Source organism: Etheostoma spectabile, chromosome 19, assembly GCF_008692095.1.
Source record: "Etheostoma spectabile isolate EspeVRDwgs_2016 chromosome 19, UIUC_Espe_1.0, whole genome shotgun sequence".
Taxonomy (NCBI): Eukaryota; Metazoa; Chordata; class Actinopteri; order Perciformes; family Percidae; genus Etheostoma; species Etheostoma spectabile.
In genome coordinates this window covers 4,955,625-4,964,980 of record NC_045751.1, presented here as the reverse complement: position 1 = coordinate 4,964,980, position 9,356 = coordinate 4,955,625, and the positions used below count along the sequence as shown (strand labels likewise).

The 9,356-nt window shown below is 39.9% G+C and overlaps 1 long non-coding RNA gene across 1 annotated transcript; it reads right to left on the bottom strand.

Moving 5' to 3' along the window:
* On the bottom strand, window positions 1-5,355 carry LOC116707388 (uncharacterized). Its single transcript, XR_004336499.1, has 3 exons — window positions 5,245-5,355; window positions 939-1,038; window positions 1-118 (listed from the first exon to the last, which is right to left on the bottom strand). It is a non-coding gene; the product is annotated as an uncharacterized LOC116707388 (long non-coding RNA).
* Between the last annotated feature and the right edge of the window lie 4,001 nt (window positions 5,356-9,356).

Below are 9,356 nucleotides of genomic sequence, written 5' to 3'. Positions count from 1 at the left end.
AGGAGGGTCTATTGCTGATGGAGTAGAGCCCCAAGGGGTGCTAGTCCAGTGAGAAACGTGCTGGTTCTTGGAGTGTTTAGGTTGATGCCATTGCTGTATTAGCATAGCTGACTGGCTACTGGATGAAATGAAAGATCAAAACAAGGGAGAAGGGGTTAAAGTACAAAAAACTTGAGCTTTTGAGAGTTCTGATTAACTGTAACTTTTAAAATTTGTGGGCCTTACAATGGCTGACTCCACAACTTGTCAGCAACAAGGCCTCTGTTGCATCTGGGACAGGGTTAGGTTTTGATGGCAGTTGTTTTATAGAGCGTTTAGCATTGGTCAATGGACATATTTCAACGTTTTACACAATATCAGTGAATTGTGGGTTTTGTTCTTCTCTGGCTTCTTAGAGTTGTGTTTTTTTTTGTACTTGTTGCATGTAGATATCTCTGCACAAACTACTCTTCCAGTGCTTAAAACAAGCCTAATGCATGGCTTCTGCTACCTGTCTTTTGTGTTTTAATTATAATGTCTACTAAACCAAAAAAAATACACTGGATTTTTTGTTGATGTAGTGGGAGAGGTTAAACTTTAGGATGTGTTGCAGATATTATATATCAACATCTGTACCCTAAGCTGTAGCAGGAATACACATTATGAACTTTGATTGTACTTTATGCACAATTGTATCAGCTCAATCATCAGAAACCACAGAAACATGGGAATACAAAACACCTGCCCAATGGGAGGCTCAAGTAAAATGGTAAATCGTAGGGCATAGAAAATTCTTCACAAGTGATGTTTTCTGTTTCCCTCAAGGGAGATTCTGCTGTTTTGTGTCAATTGCTTGAGCTTGTACTGTATATGCATGGTAGTTTTTAGTGTGAGCCTAAAAGTTCATGATGGTGAGAAGAGAAGGTTGAGATGTCAGGGATAAAAGTGCCACATCTCACCTTGGGGCTGTCAGCCTGTTACCAGGTGTCATTTCAACTCCTCTCGCCCACCTGCTTTCCAGCCTCCACCAGACCGCTGCCACACATACACACACAAAAACTGCAGACAAGAGCAAGATGAGTATATAGAGAAAGCTAATCTAGAAAGGAAAGTAAGAAGGTAGGGAAATAGGAGATGGAAAAGAGAATGATCACAGATACCATAATTTCCCAAATAAAAGCTATTACTTAACTTGGTGGATTAAATATTGTGTACACCTCCATGGCATTAGATCTATCAGTACAAAAATATAGTCATGTACCTGAATCTGAATTTCCATCTTTTCTCTCTCAAAGATTAATATCATTCAGTTATTCACTCTTATACTCGTAGCTGCTGTAAAACTGCTATACATCCAAGTCAACATATCCTGTAGATGTTTCACAATAAAAGCCTTCCAGCTAACCGAAAGGATATTGTTCTCTGAGGTGCTGAAAGGACTATAATTTGAAACAGATGGAGGAAATGTTGAATTTGCATTAACAGCAAACAGCAGCAGCCATAAATTAACATGGAAATGGGGGCAAAACCAACATCAGGGAGGAACCCTACATAAACATGATCAGATACACAGGAATTAGGAATAAAGCCCTGTCTGTAATAACAGCCTGTTTGTCTCTTCTGCTGAGGAATATAAACGTTTCAGCCTTTATTGTCTAGGCAGGCAGAACTGCTGTTGTAAATGCCTGAATACAGAATCATCTTTTCTCTCAATTTGAGTCTGCTCAGAGTTGAGACAGAAGAAGTTGTTTTACATAACAAGCCTCAGCCAGCTAAAATCCAAATAGACGTTAAGGTTTTGGTTCCATACAACAATTTAAAATACTTAGCATGGAATTATTTAAGAGAGACGAGGGTTTACCACACTTGTGTTTTGTGTATGCATGTGCAGAACAGAGAGGATGGCTGAGGGAGGCAGGCTGCTTCCACAAAATCGTTTTGTAAAGAAATAACATGCAAAATGTAAATATAACATTATTGTAATACACTTAATCGGCAGCATGCATGTTATTATAATAGAGGTTTAATTCCGTCTTTCCTTTTTGATTTTGATATATTTTTTTCCCAAGATTATTTTTTGGGGCATTTTAGGCCTTCAATGACAGGACACCTTAAGAAGTGAAAGGGGAGAGAGATGGGAATGACATGCAGCATAGGGCCGCATGGTGGAGTAAAACCCGGGCCTGCTGCGTCGATGATTAAACCTCCGTTCTACCAACTGAGCTATCCGTGCACCCGAGCATTTACTTTGATACTTTCAAAGTATTTACTGTATATAGCAGCTCAACTTAATTTTCAATAAAAAAGGCATGTAAATCTTACTTTTTACAATATGGGACCTTTAAATCAATAGGAGTAGTTCAAAGGGGGAAGGGGAAAAGAGAGAACAGCTTTATGTAGGTCTCTTAAGGTCTCTTAAGGTACCCTTGCATGTCAACGTTTTCTCCCTTTTTAGAGACTTAGTAGTTTGCTCTTCAGCTCGGAGCTCTCAGTCTGCCATAGTTTTTCTCTATCTTTCATTCAAGGTTTCTGTGACTGTCTCTCTCCCGCTCCGAAATCTGTATCCTTGTTAATACAAGGGGTTTTGCGTAGGAGGGCAAAGATTCCATCCATCACGTTTTCTCCTGTCTCCTCCTCCTCGTCTTCCAAGCTGACTCACAAACAAGTAAACGCACACAACAGGAACAATTTCCCTACAGCCTTGCCTCCTAGTTGTTCTGTCGGCAAAAAGAGGACAGAAATAAACAATAAGAGAAAGAGAGAGAAGGTAAGAGACATCTCTCACAGTTATTTACAGAATTGTAGAGCTTCAGATGCTGACAGCCCTTTATCATTAGCTTTCATTCTTCTGTCTTGCCAAAAGAGCATTTATATTCGGAGCCAGGCTCCATGTGGGGGGACTAAATCAATTCCAAATTATTGCACCTCTCAATAACTGATGGCCATGCCTGGACAGAGGAGAAATGATTAATGATGATACTATGGACAATATGAGTAAGAGACACACTGAGACATTATCGCCTGCGTGTCGACTCACACTGGAGATATAACTGCGTGTGTGTCTCCAATAGCTAGTGGCGATTACTGAGGAGAAAGAGACATCACTGCTTTTTGTACTGAGGAGTAGAAACATCAGTGTGAGTGTCTCTAAGAGTATAAAATAGATTAAGCAGGTGAGTAAGGATGGAAATCATAGGGTAGCTCACAATACTAAACTATAAAGATACAGTACACACTATCTTTATAACAAAACCAGGAGTCTGCACCACACAATAACGTGATGTACCACATCAATCAAAGACCCTTCTTGGGTTAGCCTTAAAGGTTTACATAAAAGCATCTTTCATACACTATATCAGGGCTGCCAACTTTTAAATTTAGTTTGGAGTGAAATTTGGTATTTGTGCATTTTATGAGAAGGCCTTTTGTCACATTACCCACCACAGGGGTCGAGGGCATCACTCCTCAACCCCCACAGATTTTGTTTACAAAGTTCAGCAAGCTAAATTCACAATTTTAAAGCATTTATAAATGAAAAGCTCAGTCAATTATGGCCGATGATGATTAAGTATGGTTGATCAGCATACTTGCCAACCTCCAGACATCATAGCCTAGATAATGCTGATTAATCGCTCAAAGAGTTCACTTAAAAAGTTGAAGCTGGCCGAGTGTGAAAACATTCTTAAATTTATCGTCCTGCTAATGGGCATCTGGAGAATATTGTCAATCAGCAATTCCTTATTTTTAGTCAAAAGTTCAGTCTGCATGCTAACTCACTAAATTCTGTTTGGTGGTTTATGATGCTTTTCCATCATTGTTGTGTGTGATTGCTGAGATGATACAAGCTATTATACCTGCGTGAACAGAAACATGGATTTGCCAACATAAATTAGTTTGTAGAACAATAACTTTGTTCTAGAACATGACAATGCTTATTTTTGTTATTTAATTAATGCCAGCTAGGCAGAATAAAGCTGTCAAGCTAAAGTCTGTTATGGTGTAGTTGTACTATACCAAAGGTCTTTCCTTTACACTGGTGACTCCCTTTACAGCCATCTTAAAACATCTGGCTCGGTGTACCCCCAGGACACAGTTGCTAATACAAATACAAAAGTAATCCCTCTAAATCATCACTTATGACCTACGAGAACGCTCTCTATTTACAAACAGTAAGCGATAATCACTACATATTACACCTGTAAATTATCAGTTATATATGTATGTTTTTTCATAAACTTTCATAAAACCTTCATAAAAGTTATTCTAATTTAGCATCTGGAAAATGTTAATGTCTGCTCCAAATTTCATGGTAGTCCATAGTTAATAGTTGTTAAAACTAGCCTTCTGTGTATTTAAATTCAAGTAGAAGAGCTAAGCATCCGTTTCTCTGAACATATACTGTATATACCCAGATTTGTTTTGGAAAAACCCAGAAGGTGGTTTAGCAACACTTACTGCTCTAAAGGCATTTCCAAAATCCTCCAACTCTTCTAACCATCTGGTGCACGATAGAAAGGATTTTTTTTAAGCATTTCCAGAGTTGTGACTTTTGGACTTTTCAACAAAACAAATGCTTACCTCGGTGACTCAAATTTAAATACATCAGAGACTCAAGCAAGAGTTAAGTCTGTGAGAAATTAGTAGACCCACCCAACCAACTGACATTGCCTTCCTTTAGAAGATAATAATCTTATTGTGAGATTCTTTCACACTCACAGAAGGTTAGCTAACTAAAAAGTGCTAAGCTAACTAAAAAGAGTCTAACCCTTTTAACACAAATACACAGATCACACAAAGCCCTCAGAGTTAACACAGGACATACCTGTTTACAAGTATCACAAGATGCAGCATCATTAGGGCCAGTGAATCAACAACATAATGCAAGAGACTACACTGCAGGGAGTTGCTGTAGCACTGGATTTAGGTTTTGAATCTTTTCTGTCTGTTAGCTCTGCAGATGAAGCTGCATTGCCTATAAGAGAAATGCAGTAAAGCACTTTACACTACCCAAATCCCCTTCAATTACCACCCACAGTCTCAGCCATTTATCTCTGACTTTTCCCAGACCACCGCATAAACACATAGAACAGCCATAGAGATTTGAAAAGCATCTAAATGACTACTTGTGCTCATACATTTGCGAAAAAATGTATAAATGCACTTGTCTACAAATCTAAGATCTTTGTACAAAGAGCTACTGTCACACCCACAGCCCAAACGGCTATTTTGTGTTGTCAGTCATTTACTCGCAAAACATACACTTACGCGCTTTGACAAAGAGTTCCATCTTTTATCATTTTGCCACACAACAAAGCTCAAATTCATGTGTGCTTTCTATCTTACTCATAATCTTCCTCACAGCACTCAGGCTGCACTCTGGGGAGTCATCTCAAAACAGCACGCGCAGCCCCGCACAAGCATAAAGTACGCTGTGTTTGCTCGTGCGCACACATACACTCTATTACACACACACACACACACACACACACACATACATAAACACATACACACATACACATACACACACGCTCCCTGATGCCTCGTCCCTGTTGCACTTGATAGCTGGTGATAGTGGCCATTGTGAGAAGCAATTTTTCCCATCTCTGTTTGGCTGTTATTACATTAGCAGCTCAGATTTGATCCCCTTCTCTCTTTCTGCAGTTCTCCACCCTTCTGCCTTTATATTTCTCGATTTCTTCCTCTATATCTCTACCTCCCTCCTTCCTTCCCGTGCTGTCTGTTGTGATTTTGTACTTACAGTGTTTACTTTCCAATGCAGCACCAGAAACCAGGGTAATTATTACTCTAACCCAGGCTGAGTCTCTCTTTGAATTATGGTCATTGATTTGTGTCTTTATTATGTCTTCAGTGGAACCTTGTTCACCAGCATCACCGGATCCAGAATGCTCAGTGCAGCTCAACACTGCCATCCAGTGATGCTTGAATCCACTGAAGCGTGACAATGATAGTGGAAGCAGATACTTTGCTGTGTATGTTTAGATGCCTGTTTATATGTGTCACACAAAGTGGCCGAACTCCACAGTTGTCTCTATGCATCAGTTTATATGAGGCTGTATATATAGAGCATATATGAAGTAGGTGAATGATTTGCTTGTGGCTCAATCGCAGTAAACTCAGGGAATACAATGGAAGAAAAAATCAGAGACCTTGCCCATTTGTGTCTAACCTCAAGGTGACTGTAGGGGTGTGTCGCTCTTCTCTGTCCCCCTCTTTCCTTCTCTCTGTGGTGGTTTACATTACCCTGGGCAGAGCAGTGTGGAACAGAGTGGCGGCCCGCGGCTGGTCGAATGCAGGAATGCCCCGGCCATCTGCTGCACATTAGAATTAGACCTCCAGCCCAATTCAATTAGCAGCCCTAGCCAGTGCCACTGATTGGGCAGAGGGGGGAATACGGGGGAGGGAGGCAGGAAGGGGGGAAAGGGCCAGAGGGATTGTAGAGCCAAGAGTGGAGGATAGGTAGTATAAGTATAAGCAACAAAAAAATAAAACAAATGAAAAATTTCAAAATAAATTCTTCAGAAAAACTAACAATAGGTGGAACAAATCTTAAAGGTAAATATAATAATCAGAAAAAAAAAAAATGACTGATGGATATGCCTAAGGTCATGTCACACGTTTAAACAGTAATTTATCACCCCATGGCTAAACCTACCAGAGATCATGATTTAAAAAAACAAAAAAAGAGTCCCACATTGTTGAGTTAAAGCACATTGTCTTTGCAAATCATGCCAACAGAGATTCAACAAAAAACAGTGGTGAAAGAAAAAACAAAGAAGCAGAACCAGACTTCTGCCAACTTTTGAGCAAAACAATAGGAAATAGACAAAGTTGATTGAATAAAGGAAAACGAGCCCAACAGATAAGCATCTTGCTTGATCTCATATCTCATATTTAGACAGACAGATAGAAACAAACCTGTCGTTGTGTAAACCAAAACGTTAGTGCTCCAACTACTTTCCTAAATTAAACATCTGAATCAAACTAAAGAAAACATGTGGTATGTCAATATATATGTTGGTGTTAATACGTAAATGCCTCCAAACCATTTGTGTTTTCTAAAATGACTCAAATTTATCTCCTATTATAATCATGGATTTATAGGTCAGTAGTGGTTTTAATGTGTGTATGTGTGTACTGTGTAATATATTGACACAGATATTATTATTAAGTAGAAAAAGAATTCTGGGGTTGTAAAAGATATTTAGAGCACATTGGGACAGACTCACACATTGTGGCTTCTTACCCCAAAAACACAAACCTATCACCGTAAACTTCAGAACATACGCACACTCCATATCCACATATGGACTTGGTGGCAGCAGGCCGCATACTTCCGATGGAACATACTTTCTAGATGCTCTAGATGCTGTCAAATATGCTCAGAGCACTTGGATGCATAATGCACAAAAACATTGGCTCATATAAACAGTGTGCTGTAAGGATATGTTCCCAATTATCTGCTGCATATTTCTCTGATTTTTAACTCATGCCAGACTGGCAACTTTGGGAAACGGAGACTTTTAAACAAATGCGGGATTGTGTGTTTTGCTCAAGTGAATGTGCAGCACAGCAGCATTTTTTTTTTCTTGTGCTAGAATGGCAAAACAGTGTTTGCTCTAGCTTGTTTTCCCACTCATGCAAACAGTGTGTAAGGTTGTGCGTCTATTAGGATGTGATTCTGTTGTTGTGTGAGCGCAAGGAGGGCATCTTGTCAATGTCCTTTTCTCATCTCTCACCTGTTCCTCACACCACAAAAAAATCTCTGCAGTGGATCAGCACACCTTGCTGTGCAAACATGCCCTCAGGCAGGTGCCACACACACACACACACACACACACACACACACACACACACACACACACAGACAGCATCAACAACAAACTCACACAGATCACATTTTCAAAGGTAACAGATACATATTGGGCAGGAAACCTTAAAAATATCATTACTCTTTAAACGTCTGAAAGACCCAAAACACCAACCAGAGGAACAGGACAGAAACAGAAATGTTTGCCTTGCGACATTACTGACATGCAGAACATAAGACAACAGAAAACATTGAGCAGATAATGCTGCAGTGCTCATGTGAAACAATCTAAGCCTTTCTGTGTGTTGGAGAATTCACACACAATCAGCAGGCTAAACAGTTCGGCAGTAAATGATTGTTTCTCAGTTATCAGTAATTACTGCGTGCGTGCGTGCGTGTGTGCGTGCGTGTGTGCAATTGCTTTGCCTCTTGGCTAAATGATCATGAAGCCAGTGTTATGGGCCAACAGGCCACACCTTGGCCTGGTGTGCTTAAGTATCCAGATCGATAAGTGTATTACACTACATGTGGTCTATGAATGTGTGTGTGTTTGTGGGTTTGAATGCGGGACAGATCAAGCTATCCACATGTGTAGAGAGAGGGTTCTGGGTCAATACGTTTGTGGTTTCAGCGTCTCAGAGTTGTTGCTGTGGCAGTTATTATGGCAATTGTGTGTGTGTGTGTGTGTGTGTGTGTCAGGCTGGGTTAATGGTTATGTTTTCAGGCGCCCTTTACAGTTTTTTTTTGATTGCTAGACGACCGTGGGCACAACTGGAGTCACATGTGCAAAACTCGATACTCGACTACACGATTATTGCCAAAATGATAATCACGATTAGTTTGATCAATATTGAGATCACGATTAATTATCACAATTATTTGTTGATTTTAACCAAAACAAATTTTATTGTCACTTAGGCTATTTATAACTGCTTTCACATCCATTTTGTGATACATTCCTCTTATGTTGAAGTTGTATGTTGTACATATATACAGCTGCAACACATGTAAATGAAAATTATCTGAAATAAATAGCCTAGGATATATATTAAAAAAAAATGTATCTCTAAGAAAGCTCCTTCACTTGTTTTCAACAATAACTGATAGCTGAAGAGCTAGGGAGAGAGATGGAGTGTGATGGACGTATGCTACTCACAGAGAGACAGCTGACTCATTATGAATGGGTCCAGCACGAGTCAAATGGTGGGTCAGCGGACTTGCACACGTGTGCATGAAATGTCTGTATAGTCACTGCGCTGCATTTTTATGAACTATAATATTCTGGCCATGGGTCAGATCTCTCGCCCAGGTCCAGCAGACTCCGTCTCACACGCTATTATTCAACGACCTGAAGTTAGCGGAAACACTGGTACAAATACAGGTTTGTCTCTCATGCTTAACAAATATAAAGCTGTGTTAATAATAATTAAAACTGAGGACAAATGTCAGAAGTGTGTCTCTCCATGTTGCGGAGAGACTGTCTCTCCATGTTGCTGGGAGCAGTGTGAGTGAATGGGGGCTGGAGAGATCCAAACACAGGCACGGCTTT